Source organism: Sus scrofa, chromosome 6 (assembly GCF_000003025.6).
Source record: "Sus scrofa isolate TJ Tabasco breed Duroc chromosome 6, Sscrofa11.1, whole genome shotgun sequence".
NCBI lineage: Eukaryota > Metazoa > Chordata > Mammalia > Artiodactyla > Suidae > Sus > Sus scrofa.
This window is the reverse complement of record NC_010448.4, coordinates 157,723,945-157,738,168: the sequence shown is the minus strand read 5'-3', so window position 1 is coordinate 157,738,168 and position 14,224 is coordinate 157,723,945. Positions and strand designations below refer to the sequence as shown.

The window sequence follows — 14,224 nt, the reverse complement described above, 5'->3', positions numbered from 1 at the left end:
TTGTTCCTGAATCCACTTCCTGAACATTCAATATGCACTGGCTGAGGCCCCTGAGTCCTGGGGAGAATCCATATGGACCCTGCTTCTGAGGCATTTAGAATCCAGGTGCAGGAGTTCGCTTCGTGGCTCAGCGGTTAACCATCCCCACTAGGATCCATGAGGACACGGGTTCGATCCCTAGCCTCGCTCAGTGGGTTAAGGATCCAGCATTGCTGTGAATCCAAGTGCAGTGTTAAGGCTGTAGGAGCAGAGAGGTCACTCCTGACCAAGTCTAAGACATCTGGGAGGCTTCCTGGGGTAGGTGGCATTTGACCTGGACCTTAAAAGATGGATATGATCTCTAAGAGAGAAAATAAAAGTTTCCCCTTATAAAAATGGTACAAAAATAAAATATATATGTATCAGGAGGACTTCTTGCTATGGTGGGATGGGATCCGTGGTGTCTCTGCAGTGCTAGAATGCAGGTTCGATTCCTGGCCCCTCACATTGTGTTAAAAGATCCGGCTTTGCCATAGCTGCAGCATTGTTCACACCATGGCTCAGAACTGATCCCTGGCCTGGGAACTTCATATGCTGTGGGGCAGCTAAAAACGAAATCAAAAACAAATACTGGGAAATTTGGAAATGTGGAAAAAAATTATCATTAACATAATTTATTTTTAATTTTTGGTGTTTTTCTATTTTGTTTTTTTCTTTTCTTTTTTCCTTTAGGAAATGATCATTCTTTAAAAATAAACAAAGAGATGGAGTTCCCATCGTGGCTCGGCAGTTAACGAATCTGACCAGCATCCATGAGGACACAGGTTTGATCCCTGGCCTTGCTCAGTGGGTTAAGAATCCGGCATTGTCGTGAGCTGTGGTGTAGGTCGCAGACATAGTTCGGATCTGGCATTGCTGTGGCTGTGGTGCAGGCTGGCAGCTGTAGCTCCGATTCTACCCCTAGCCTGGGGACCTCCATGTGCTGCAGGTGGGGCCCTAAAACGCAAAAAAAAAAAAAAAAAAGAGATTCACCAACTAGTTATAACTGATTGTCTTCATACTATTAGAGACGTTCCAATCTTTTTTCAAAGGACATTTATGACTGGAATTTTTGTTTTGCTTTTTCGGTGGATGTGTTTTCTATTGCTACTGCAATAAATTATCACAAATTTTGTGGCTTAAACAGGACACTTTTAATTCTACAGTTCTGGAGGTTGGAAGTCTGAAATAGGTTTGGTTGGGCCAAAATCAGCATATTGGAGTGGCTGAGCTTTTTTGGAAGCTCAGAAGGAGAATTGTTTCCTGGCCCTTTCCAATTTCTAGAGTCTTCTAGAGCCTTCTAGAGCCTGCCTCCCTTGCTTCCTGGCCTCGTTCCTGTATCTCCGCAGCAGGCAAGGCTGGGCCAAGCCCTCTGCTTGTTACCATCTCTGTCTCCCCTTCTTCTGCCTCCCTCGTCCATTTATCAGGACTTCTACACCTGCACTGAGCCCAGGCAGACAATCCAGGATCACCTCCCCATTTTAAGATCAGCTAGTTAGTAACCTTAATTCTAGCTGCAATCTTCATTCCTTTGCATATAAAGTAGTTTATCCACAGGTTCCAGGGCCTAGGATGTGGCTGTGTTTGGGAATCATTATTCTACCTATCACGGTGAGGGTTGGCTTTTTATTTTTATTTTTAAAAATATATTTATTTTTAGGAATTCCCTTCATGACTGTGATTAACAAACCCAACTCAGATCCATGAGGTTGCGGGTTCGATCCCTGGCCTTGCTCATGGGTTAAGGATCTGGCATTGCCATGAGCTGTGGTGTAGCTCACAGACGAGGCTCAGATCTGGCGCTGCTGTGGCTGTGGCATAGGGCTGCACCCTCAGCACATGGACGTTCCCAGACTAGGGGTCGAAAGGAGCTGCAGCTGCTGGCCTACGCCACAGCCACAGCAACACCACAGTTCATGGCAACACTGGATCCTTCACCCATTGAGCAAGGCAAGGGATCGAACCCGAGTCCCCATGGATACTAGGCGGGTTTGTTATTGCTGGGCCACAATAGGAACTCTGGTTGGCTTTTTGTTTTTATTTTTTTGGCTGTGCCCGGGGCATGCAGAAGTTCCTGGGCTGTGGATCAAACCAGCACCACAGCAGGGACTGGAGCCATAGCTGTGACAATGCTGGATCCTTACCCCCTCTGAACCACTGGGAGCTCCTCTAATTTTTTCTTTTTTTCCTTTTTTTTCTTCTTTTTTTTTAAATGTCGACACCAGAGGCATATGGAAGTTCCTGGGTTAGGGATTGAATCTGAGACACAGCTGTGGCCTACAGCAGATACTTTAACCCACGGCCTCAGGCTGGGGATTGAACCTACATCTCCATAGCAACCCAAACTGCTGCAGTCACGTTCTTTTTTTTTTTTTTTTTTTTGGGGGGGTCTTTCTGTGTTTTCTAGGGCCACACTCGCAGCATGTAGAGGTTCCCAAGCTAGGGGTTGAATCAGAGCTGTAGCACACCAGCCTACGCCAGAGCCACAGCAATGCCAGATCCAAGCTGCATCTGCGACTTACACCACAGCTCACGGCAATGCCGGGTCCTTAAGCCACTGAGCAAGGCCAGGGATCGGACCCGCAACCTCATGGTTCCCAGTCGGATTTGTTAACCACTGAGCCATGACGGGAACTCCCGCAGTCAGGTTCTTAATTCACCGTGCCACAGTGGGAATTCCTGTAATTTTCATTTTTATTTTATTATTACTATTATTTAAACAAGTGGCCGCACGTGCAGCATATGGAAGTTCCTGAGCCAGGGGCTGAGCCACAGCCACTGTAGAAGCAACACCTAGTAGTTGTGCTGTGAGCCACACAGGAAGTCCGTAATTTTCATTTTTAATGGATGCATAAAATCTCATTCAATGGCTGTTTCCATGTTTTAAGGAACCACTGCCTTCCATGCTGGATCCTGGATTGTTTACAATCTTGTACTAATAAGCAGATGTTCCAGTGAGCATCTCTGGCCACATTTCCTGATTATGTGCTTAGGCCAGATCCGCAAAAGTGGAATTGCTCGGTCAAATGATAAGCACGTTTTTAAGGCTTTTGGAATCTGCTGTTAAAATTTCATTCCAAAAGACTTACATCAGTGTGGAGCTGTGGGGCTGGGTGGCGTTCCCCCTGGAGGAGGTGCAAAGAGGCAGTGCCATTTGAGGATGACCCAAGGCTCAGAGTGAGAGAGAACAGGACACCCTAGGGGGATGGGGAGAAGGCTGTTTGATTGGTCATTAGGTCCGAGTGAGCACGAGGTGGGGCCTAAGACTGCAGAGCCAGAGGAGGCATGTTTGAGTCTCCGGTGATGGCAAGGTTTTTTGGTTTTTGTTTTTTCCCTTTGGCCATACCCATGACATGTTGAAGTTCCCAGACCAGGGATCAGACCTGAGCCACAGAAGTGCTAACACCAGATCCTTAACCCGCTGTGCCACCAGGAAACTCTGATGGGTAGGTTTTTTAAACAAGTTAATGACACTCTTAGGTCTGTGCTCTGAGGATGGATCTGCTGCAATGTAGAATGAATCAGGGAAATGCTAACGCAAGTGGGGAACCCAGTGAAGAAGCTCTTGTCAGAAGCCAAGCAAGGAGTTCCCGTCATGGCGCAGCAGAAATGAATCCAACTAGTAAACCATGAGGTTGAGGGTTCGATCCCTGGCCTCGCTCAGTGGGTTAAGGATCCGGTGTTGCCATGAGCTGTGGTGTAGGTTGCAGATGCAGCTCAGATCTGGTGTTGTTGTGGCTGTGGTGCAGGCTGGCAGCTACAGTTCTGATTGGACCCCTAGCCTGGGAACCTCCATATGCCACGAGTGCGGCCCTACAAGACCAAAAAAAAAAAAAAAAAAAAAAAAAAAGAAGAAGAAGAAGCCAAGCAAGACAAGAGGCGATCTGAAGATCTGAATTAGGTGGAGGCAGTAAGAAGGGAAAGGGGGGATATGCAGGTATTTCCATCAAAGAGCTTTTGGACCTGGAAATTGACATCACATGGTAGAGGGAGAGGAAGGAGGAGCCAGAGGCCCTGCTGCTTTTCAGCCTGTCTCTGCAAGCATCAGAAATGCTTGATAGAAATAAGGAAGCTGGGAAGAGGAACCCGTCCTGGAGATTCAGCCGAGACACGCTGAGTGACAGGTGTCCTGTAAGTGGTGGGCTATGTGGATGGTGACAAGCTGGGGCAGGAAGTGCGGGACTGGGGCTGTGTTAGACCTAACCCGGGGATCTGAAGATCCACTCTTGGCTCGTCTCTTGCCGTGTGCTGAGCTAAACCCTGCGGGCTGCATTCCCCAGCCTCCCCGTCTCCTTCCAGCCGTTTCAGCCAACGGGAGGCACAGTTGAGAGCATGGCGGGTGGGAGAAGAAGGGAGGCAGCGTGCTTTGTCATCTTTCTCCCTCTGCCTCAGGGATCGGGTCCAGCCAGGAATGGCTCCATCTTCCCGTGGCTCCCACACCTGCCGGGTGACCCAGGAACCTGGGCTCTCGTATCTCTGCCTCCTGCCCTTTTAGCATCTCAATTCACCGCTCACTGTAGAACCAGTTCCCTCTGTTTCAAATACATAGTGTGGTTGCTTGCTTTCCTGGTTGGACCCTGACTGATCCAAGAACCAAGTGGATGGAAGCCATAATGGAAGAGGCCTCAAGTAAGAGAGAGGAGACCCAAGGCCAGAATCCTAGGGGACACAGACGTAGGGAGTGGCAGGGGATGGGAACTCTGAGAAGGACTTAAGAGAAAAAGAATCTAGGGCAAGAGGGGGAACCAGCAGAGAGAAGGACCCCAGGGGCCAAGGAGGGAGAAAGACTTACGAAAGTCTTAAGCCTGGAGTTCCCGTTGTGGCTCAGTGGTAACGAACCTGACTAACATACATGAGGAAGTGGGTTTGACCCCTGGCCCGCTCAGTGGGTTAAGGATGCGGTGTTGCTGTGAGCTGTGGCGTAGGTCACAGAAGCAGCTCAGATCCCCAGTTGCTGGGGCTGTGGCGTAGGCTGACAGCTGCAACTCCGATTTGATCCCCAGCCTGGGAATTTCCATATGCCTCAGGTGTGGCCCTTAAAAAAAAAATCTTAAATTGCATAGCAAGGGAGTTCCCCTGCGGCTCAGCCGGGTTAAGAACCCCACTAGTATCCATATATATGCAGGTTCTATCCCTGGCCTCGCTGGGTGTGTTAAGGATTCAGCATTGTCCCAATCTGTGTGTCTCGGGTCCGGCTTGGCTGTGGCTGTGGCGTAGGCCAGTAGCTGCAGTTCTGATAAAACCCTTAGCTCGGGAACTTCCATAAGCTTCAGGTGTTGCCCCTAAAAAAAAAATGTGCATAGCATATGCTCCAGAGAAGGCAGCGAATGAAGACGGAGGACAAGGCTTTCAACTGGGCAATGTCCTCAAAGGCAAAGCCTCAGTGGAGAGATCAGACTGTTGAGGCACAGAGCATAGACTGAGGCAGAGGAGGCCAGAGTAAGAATAAGACTCATTTCTTGGAGTTCCCATCATGGTGCAGCGGAAACAAATCTGACTAGGAACCATGGGGTCACGGGTTCGATCCCTGGCCTCGCTCAGTGGGTTAAGGATCTAGTGTTGCTGTGGCTGGCAGCTGCAGCTCCGATTAGACCCCTAGCCTGGGAACCTCCATAGGCCGAGGGTGTGGCCCTAAAAGGACAAAAGACCCCCCCCCCCAAAAAAAAGACTCATTTCTTTAGCAAATACTTGCTAAAGACCTTTGATACAGGTATGGACCAGGCCTCCTGCACCAGGCTTGCCAAGATGCTAAGACATGGTCTCTGCTCTTAAAGAATTCTTGAAGCATTCTTCGTTTAATGATGGAAATGAAGAGGTAACTAGAAGTTTATAGCACACTGCCAGAAGGTTCTGATCTGTGCTGCAAGAGCAGAGGAGAAAATCCTAGCAAAGCCGCGGGGATGGGCTCATGGCAGACTTCCTAGAGAAGATACCTCTGGGTTTTGACAGATGAGAAGGAGTTATGCCGAATGAAATTAGGAGGAACGGGAAGGAATTAGAATTCTGGATGGAAGGGACAGCATGAGAAAAGGTACAAAGGCAAGAAAGATATTGTGAGTTTGGGGAAACCAGTGTTGCTAAAGCAGAAACTGTAGGAGGAGATGGTAGGAAGTGATCCTGGGGAATGATTCCAGTGGGGTGATGAATGAGAAATGCCAATGGGAGCCAGAAGGCAGCGGGATATTAACTTTGATATATTAAGATAAAATAACAGACAGCCTAGAATTTTACATAAAGTGAAAATATTTTCTTTTTTGGGGGGCCACGCCTGTGGCACGGGGAAGCTCCTAGGCCAGGGGCTGAACCCGCCCCACAGCAGCAACCAGAGCCACTGCACTGAAACACTGGATCCTTAACCCACTGCACCACAGAGGGAACTCCTGAAAATATTTTCATGAATGAGGATAAAATAGTTTTTTTTTTTTTTTTTTTTTGTCCTTTTAGGGCCATACCAGGGTAAAGGTCGAGTCAGAGCTATAGCTGCCAGCCTACACCACAGCCATAGCAACGCAGGATCCGAGCCTGTCTGTGACCTACAGCACAGCTGACAGCAATATCGGATCCTTAACTCACTGAGCAAGGCCAGGGATCGAACCTGTATCCTCATGGTTGCTAGTCAGATTAGTTCCTGCTGAGTCCCGACGGGAACTCCAATAAAATAGTTTTCTGAAAACAAAAAGTAAAAGAGCCTATCACTAGTATACACTCTTATTAAGGAATTTATAAAGGTTCTTTTTCAGGCAGAAGGAAATTGATCCCAGATGGAAGGTTGGGGATTAAATTAAAAACAGTTTTTACCGAAACAAACTGGGGTCCACTCACCCACCTACGTGCAATAAAGCCACTCTGCTGACACAGGGTTGTGGGGGAGAAACTGTAGCGTTTATTGCAGGCGCCAAGCAGAGTTCAGGCAGCTAGTACGTGAAAGATCTGAACTCCCTGATGGCTTTCAGGGAAAGGTTTTTAAAGAAATGGTGGGAGTTCCCTTTGTGACTCAGCATGAAACAAATCTGGCTAGTACCCATGAGGACACCCGTTCGATTCCTGGCCTCGCTCAGTGGGTTAAGGAGCCCTTGTTGCTGTGGGCTGTGGTGTAAGCCGGTAGCCTCAGGTCCCATTCACCCCCTAGCCTGGGAACCTTCATATGCCTTCGGTGTGGCCCTAAAAAGACTAAAATAAATAAAGAGAGGGTGAAGGAAGGGGGTTGTGGGGTGCCTGGCCAGCTTGTGGACATTCTTCTGATTGGTTGGCGGTGAGGTCATCGCAGTCAGTATCATCAACCTGCTGGTGGCAAAAGATGGGGGATGTACCTGCTTGAGGGCAGCATACGTTAGCTTCTTCCACCTCGTGGGGGTTTTAGCATCTGCAGCTCAAAGATACGGCTCAGAGTATTATCTATAGCCCTTGAGAAGGAACTAAGGGTCCTTGACTTTGTTTAATGGCTAAACTTATTATTTTGTCTGGACGGTTTTTTCCTTTTCTTCTGCATTTTCTCACTTCTCTGATTTAATTTATCCATGGGAACTCAGGGAAGCCTGGGAGGCTAAAGTTTTTCTACAAACAGTAGACAGGTGGAGGACATGGAGGGGGAGGGTCTGCCTCTAGAAGCCCATGTGTTCCTGCTCTGTTATGTGGTCAGCCAAAATATTGGTGAGATAGTGGTTAAATTGAAACAAACTCAAATTGCATAAAACAATGATGTTTAATTGATAGGAGTTAAAAAACAGAACAGACCCAAAATAAAGTATAACAATAGTATATTAGTTGACTGATTAGCATTAACTCTTCTAAGGTCCTTGTGTCTTTTGGTTTTTGATTTTTCTGAAGGAGGATAATAGCATTACTTCATTTTAGATTTTTCTGTGTAAAGCATGCCTGCTGAAATGGCTAGAGCAGGAGTTGCCATTGTGGCTCAGCGGGTTAAGAATGTGACTAGTATCCATGAGGATGTGGGTTAGATCCCTGGCCTTGCTCATGGGGTAAAAGATCTGGTGGCATTGCTGCAAGCTGTGGCATAGATCACGGATGCGGCTTGGATCTGGCTTTGCTGTGGCTGTGGTGTAGGCTGGTGGCTATGGCTCTGATTTGACCCCTAATCTGGGAAACGCCAAATGCTGCAAAAAAGACACCCCCCCCCAAAAAAAAAGGCTAGAGTAGGGATTTCCTCCTGACTCAGTGGGGTAAGGATCCAGTGTAGTCAATGCTTCGCCCCTCGTTAATAGCTGTGGCTAGGATTCGATCCCTGGCCCAGGAATTTCTTCAGGCCATGGGTGAGGCAGAAAAAAGAAAAAGGGGAAAAAAGGAGCAAGAAAAGGAAGGTAAATAATCCTAAAGAAAGGACAAAAAAGAGAAAAATAAGATTAAAAAGGAGAAATTCTACTTCTGATATTGGCAAGGTCTCCTATGAGACCGACCCTCCTAGAGGTAAAAATTATGAACTCTGGACACAATATATAAGAACAACTACCCGAAGGCGATGGCGAGAGATTGGAAGCAGGAGGAGACCAGAGGGGGGCCAACACTGAGAGAAGGAGCAACTGCCATGTGCGAAAATATGTAAAAATCTCACAAACTTAATATTGAACCCAAGAAGCCGGCAGCAAAATAGTCTGTGCTATGTAATTCCATTTATATAGAGAAAAGGGCAAGTCTAAATGGTACTGTTAGAAGTCAGAATAGTGGTTCCCCTTGGTTGGGAAGATAGTGACTGGGGGTTTCTGGGGTCCTGGGTGTGTTCTAAATCTGGGTGCCAGTGGGTGTTCACTCCATGAAGATTCATCACAAGGGACATGGCACGTGCAATTTTCCGTGTATATATATATGTGGTGCTTTGGGACACATTTAACACATTGAAAAATGGAGCAGAAACAAGGTGGACAGGCAGGCAAAGGCAGACTGTAAAGGGGCCTCAATGCCAGACCGAGGAGCGTGGACCTGACCTTGTGGGCAGTGGGAGGTGTTAAGGGGGAAATGAGTTGTCAGGGGTGCTTCCTGGCTGCAGGATGGAGGTAGCTGGCAGCGGGGAGAGCCTGTCCTGCAGGACATTATTGAGAAGACTGATCAGAATCTGGGCTTCTGAAAAGGAGGACCTCACCCAGGATGGAAAGCATGGAGTTGGAGGTCAGGATGGATTCAGAGACAGGAGGATTGGAGTTCCCGTCATGGCTCAGTGGTTAATGAATCCGACTAGGAACCATGAGGTTGCGGGTTCGATCCCTGGCCTCGCTCAGTGGGTTAAGGATCCAGCGTTGCTGTGAGCTGTGGTGTGGGTCGCAGACACGGCTTGGATCCCGAGTTGCTGTGGCTATGGCTGTGGCAGAGGCCCGCAGCTACAGCTCTGATTAGACCCCCAGCCTGGGAACCTCCAATGCTGTGGGAACGGCCCCAGAAAAGGCAAAAAGACAAAAACAAAAACAAAAACAAAAAAAGAACAGAGACAGGAGGACTTGGTGGGTAATTGGGTGCATGAGGCCAGGGGAGGAGTCAAAAAAGGGTTCCTTAAAAAAAAAAAAAAAATCCAACTAGGAACCATGAGGGTTGATCCCTGGCCTCACTCAGTGGGTTAGGGATCCAGTGTTGCCGTGAGCTGTGGTGTAGGTCACAGACGCGGCTCGGATCCAGCATTGCTGTGGCTGTGGCTGTGGCTGGCAGCTGCATCTCTGATTTGACCCCAGCCTGGGAACCTCCATATGCTGCAGGAGAGGCCCTTAAAAGATGGAAAAAAAAAAAAAAGGTCAGAGTTCCCGCTGTGGCATGGTGGTTAAGGAGATGGCATTGCTGCAGCTGTGCACAGGTCACAGCTGTGGCTCAGATTTAATATGCCATGGGTGCAGCCATAAAAAAGGGGGGAGGTTCTTGTCACTGCAGCTAAAGGGGGAGTGAGGGGCTGCGGGGAGAAAAGCAAGTTTGCTGGAAGGATTTTTAAGGAGAGGCTGCACTGAGAGGCCAGGGAAAGAAAGAGGTGGAGGCGCCTAAGCAGTAGAGGGAGCGGGAGGTGCAGGCCCAGGAGCTGGACCAGGGGGCCAGGGGTGGGGCAGAAAAGGCAAGATCCCAGGTAGACAGAGGGAATCCCCGGGTGGGGACGGCTTGTGACGAGGCAGGTTTCTGGGCTACAGTGCTCAAAACCTCACAGGATGTACACAGACTATCCTAGGATTTAATGATCTGGGTAAGCGGGGATCCAGCTTCGTGCACAGTTCCTTGACTGTTACCTTAATTAGCTTAGTTATTGCTCATGTTAAACAGCTTTTCTTTAAGAAGATAATGTCTTCATTTCCTTATCACAGAATCCAGGTTTCAGGGAGTTCCCATTGTGGCTCCAGCAGTAATGAACTCAACTAGTATCCTTGAGGATGCAGGTTCGATCCCTGATCTTGCTCAGTGGGTCAAGGATCCAGCATTGCCGTGAGCTGTGGTGTAGGTCACAGACACAGCTCAGATCCAGCGTTGCTGTGGCTGAAGCATTGGCTGGCAGCTACAGCTCCGATTTGACCCCTAGCCTGGGAACTTCTTCTGTATGCAGTAGGTGTGGCCCTAAAAAAGAAAGAAAAAAAAAAAGGCCAAGTTTCACCTCCCGGGTGTCCTGGCCTGGCCCTCCTTCCTGCCCTGCTCCACACTGTTACCTGTGCCTGTGGAGGGAGGGTGGAGCAGGGAAGAGACAAAGGACACAGGCAGTGTCCTTGCTCATGACCTTGGGCCAGTCTTTTCCCTCTGCGGGTTTCCTCATTACAGGCCATCAGATTACAAAGGGGATTCACATCTTAGGTCTGTTGCGCCCCAGACTTGCAGTGTTCCTCGGATCTGTCACCCAAGATAAATGGAAGCATGATGTCTCAGGGTGAAGGGCTTGATGGGGAGGCTGGAATGCGGGCAAGGGGGTCAGTCTTCATTTGAGCGAGGTTATTTCCAGGCCATGGTGGAGGGTCTGAAGATAGCTCCTCTTTTGAAAGGACGCCTCCCTGTTCTTCCCACTGTGTGGGCATGAGAAGGGGCCTCATAGGCTGGGAATTCTGAGTCATGGTGACCTCACAAAGACCGTAACACTGCCCGAGATGGGGGGAGCCTAGGTAAGCTGTGGGGTGGCTCTGGGAAAGTCCCAGGGGTGGGGCAGCCTCCACAGCCTCCACAAGGCAGTTACCACCTTGACCCCCCCCACCCCGGGTAAAGGTCTTTCCCCCCCTCTGGCTGTAATTCCACAGTTAGAGCTTCATACCTTTGACTTAAGACTGAATTTTCTGTTACCATGTGGATGCCCCAGGTGGAGGTAACGCATTGAACTTTACATCAGCAGCTTAAGGCTCGGGGACAGAGGAATTTAGGCTATCAAGTTCTGAGAAGGTGGTGGTGGTGGGGGTGTCCTGGGGAGCAGAGGGAACGAGAGAAGACACAGGGAGGGTATAGCATAGACTAGGGGAAGAGGAGGCAGAGAACCTAAAAGTCAGACTTGGTCTTTTTCTCAAGACCCCCCCACCCAACTCCGACCCAGAGGAAGGAAGGGACAGTGAGGATGGACATGGACTGGGAAACTCTTGGGGGCCAGGCTCTGTGATCATCACTGTGCATTATCTTTTTTTTTTCTTTGTCTTTTTGCCTTTTCTAGGGCCGCTCCCGCGGCATATGGAGGTTCCCAGGCTAGGGGTCCAATGGGAGCTGTAGCTGCCAGCCTATGCCAGAGCCACAGCAACGCAGGATCCAAGCCATGTCTGCAACCTACACCACAGCTCATGGCAACACCGGATCCTTAACCCACTGAGCAAGTCCAGGGATCAAACCCGCAACTTCATGGTTCCTAGTCGGATTCGTTAACCACTGAGCCACGACGGGAACTCCTCCATTATCCTATTTTATTTGCTGCACTTACCTTGTGGATTGAATATTAAGATAGACGCACAGTGTGGGGAGAATTCCTGGCCAGGCTCCACCTTTGGTAAGAGACAGAGCAGGTTTTGAATGCAGGTCTAACTGACCCCAAAGCCCTGGGTGTGTGTGTTATAGCTGGGTATCCAGAGAGGTGTGTGGTTTTCACTGTGCTTCTCCTCTAGTTTAGAGGCCTAAGAGTGACAAAGGGTAAGTTCCCGTTGTAGCTCAGGGGAAACACATCTGCCTAGGATCCATGAGGACACAGGTTCGATCCCTGGCCTCACTCAGTGGGTTAAAGATCCGGCACTACTGTGAGCTGTGGTATAGGTTGCAGACGCAGCTCAGATCTGGCATTGCTATGGCCACAGCTCCGATTCGACCCCTAGCCTGGGAAATTCTATATGCTGTGGCTGTGGCCCTAAAAAGACCAAAACCAAACCAACCAACCAAACAAACAAACAAAAAAAAAACAGTGGCAAAGGGAATGGGGAATGAGAAATGGGAAAATGTGGCTTCTCTGAGTGATTCATACCTCGAGAATCTCTGGGGTCTTGTAGGGAAATTGTGAGCTAAGAATACCTAGGGTTTGTTTGTTTGTTTGTCTCTTTAGGGCTGCACCCACAGCATATGGAGGTTCCCAGGCTAGGGGTTGAATCAGAGCTACAGTTATTGGCCTACACCACAGCCATGGCAACGTAAGATCTGAGCTATGACTGCAACCTACACCACAACTCATGGCAATGCCGGATCCTTAACTCACTGAGCGAGGCCAGGGATAGAACCTGCATCCTCATAAATACTGGTCAGATTCATTTCCACTGAGCCACGACGGGAACTCCTGAGTACCTAGGTTTGAATCCTTCTTCTACCACTTGCTGAGAGCTTTGTAAAAATCAGTTTATGTTCCTGAGTGACTAAATTAACTTTTCAGTAAATGAGGATAATGATACCTGTCTTGAAGAATTATCATTCATTCATTCCCTTACTCCATGTTTCTGCACCTTCTCTGTGTGTTAGGCTCTGTGCCATGTGCTGGGAAAACAGAGGTAACAGACAGACACTAAGTTCTTTCTAAAGTAAATAGAGCAAGGAGTTCCCATCGTGGCTCACTGGTTAACAAATCTGACTAGGAACCATGAGGTTGTGGGTTCGATCCCTGGCCTTGCTCAGTAGGTTAAGGATCTGGCATTGCCATGAGCTGTGGTGTAGGTTGCAGACGCGACTCGGATCCAGCATTGCTGCGGCTGTGGTGTAGGCTGGCGGCTACGGCTCCGATTCGACCCCTAGCCTGGGAACCTCCATGTGCTGCGGAAGCAGCCCCCAAAATGGCAAAAAGACAAAAAGAAAAGAAAAAGAAATAGAGCAATCCTCTGATACAAGGTGATCACATGAGGGCACCTTGCCCACATTTAAGGGTTCCAAGAAGACTTCCTGGAGGAAAGGACACCTAAGCTGGCACCTGAAATGTGACTAGACATTAGGCAGGGGAAGTGATGGAGGTTTAGGTGGGTTGTCTTTGGGAAGTTGATGGGAAGAGGAAAGAGTATTTGCAAAGGCCCCATGTTAAGAGGGATGCCAGCACATTTGAAGCAGTAGGAGAAATTGCAAGTGGCTCAAGGGCAGGGCTGAGGAAGGGGTGGATGTAGCTGGGGACAGGGAGGAGCACGGAAGCCTGTGGGCTGAGGGTCCTGGTCAAAGAAACGTAGACATCAGACTGCAGATCAGGCTGTCTTCCCTTGTGGCCTGTCCCCCAGCTCTGTGGTCATCATTTTGGGGAGGCGCGGCAGGGGGAGAGTTTTGAGAAAACACTGATTCCTGGATTACTTCGGAGCAGCAAAGTAGAATTTCTGAGGGTGGGGCCTGAACATCTGTCTTTTTACAAAACATAAACTCTACCGCCACCCCACAAACTAAAAAGCCGTACAAAGTCATGGACGAGTTCTAGGAGGAGAATGGCATGGTTGAATTTGCATGCATTCCATGCATCCTTATTTCTCCTTCATCCCTAAAGGATAGTTTTGTCAGTTATTGAATGTATGGTTAACAATTCCTTTCTTTCAGCACTTGAAAAATATGTGCCACTGCTCTCTGGCCACTGTGGCTTCAGATGAGACATCTACTTTCCTTCTAATTAGTGTTTTCCTAGGGCAGACTCTCAGGTTGCTTTTAAGATTTATTTCTTTTTCTTTTTTTCTTTTCTTTTTTTTTTTTTTTTTTTTTTTGGTCTTTTTGCTATTTCTTGGGCCGCTCCCGCGGCATATGGAGTTTTCCCAGGCTAGGGGTCTAATCGTAGCTGTAGCTGCCAGCCTATGCCAGAGCCACAGCAACGCGGGATCCGAGCCGCATC

General features: G+C 48.7%; 1 protein-coding gene across 1 annotated transcript in view; it reads left to right on the top strand.

Annotated features, from left to right (window-relative positions):
- The window catches only part of MROH7 (maestro heat like repeat family member 7), a 76,815-nt gene continuing 66,453 nt past the window's right edge, over positions 3,863-14,224 (top strand). The window contains 1 exon segment of the mRNA XM_021096584.1: positions 3,863-4,149. The gene's annotated coding sequence lies outside the window, so the exon portion shown is untranslated.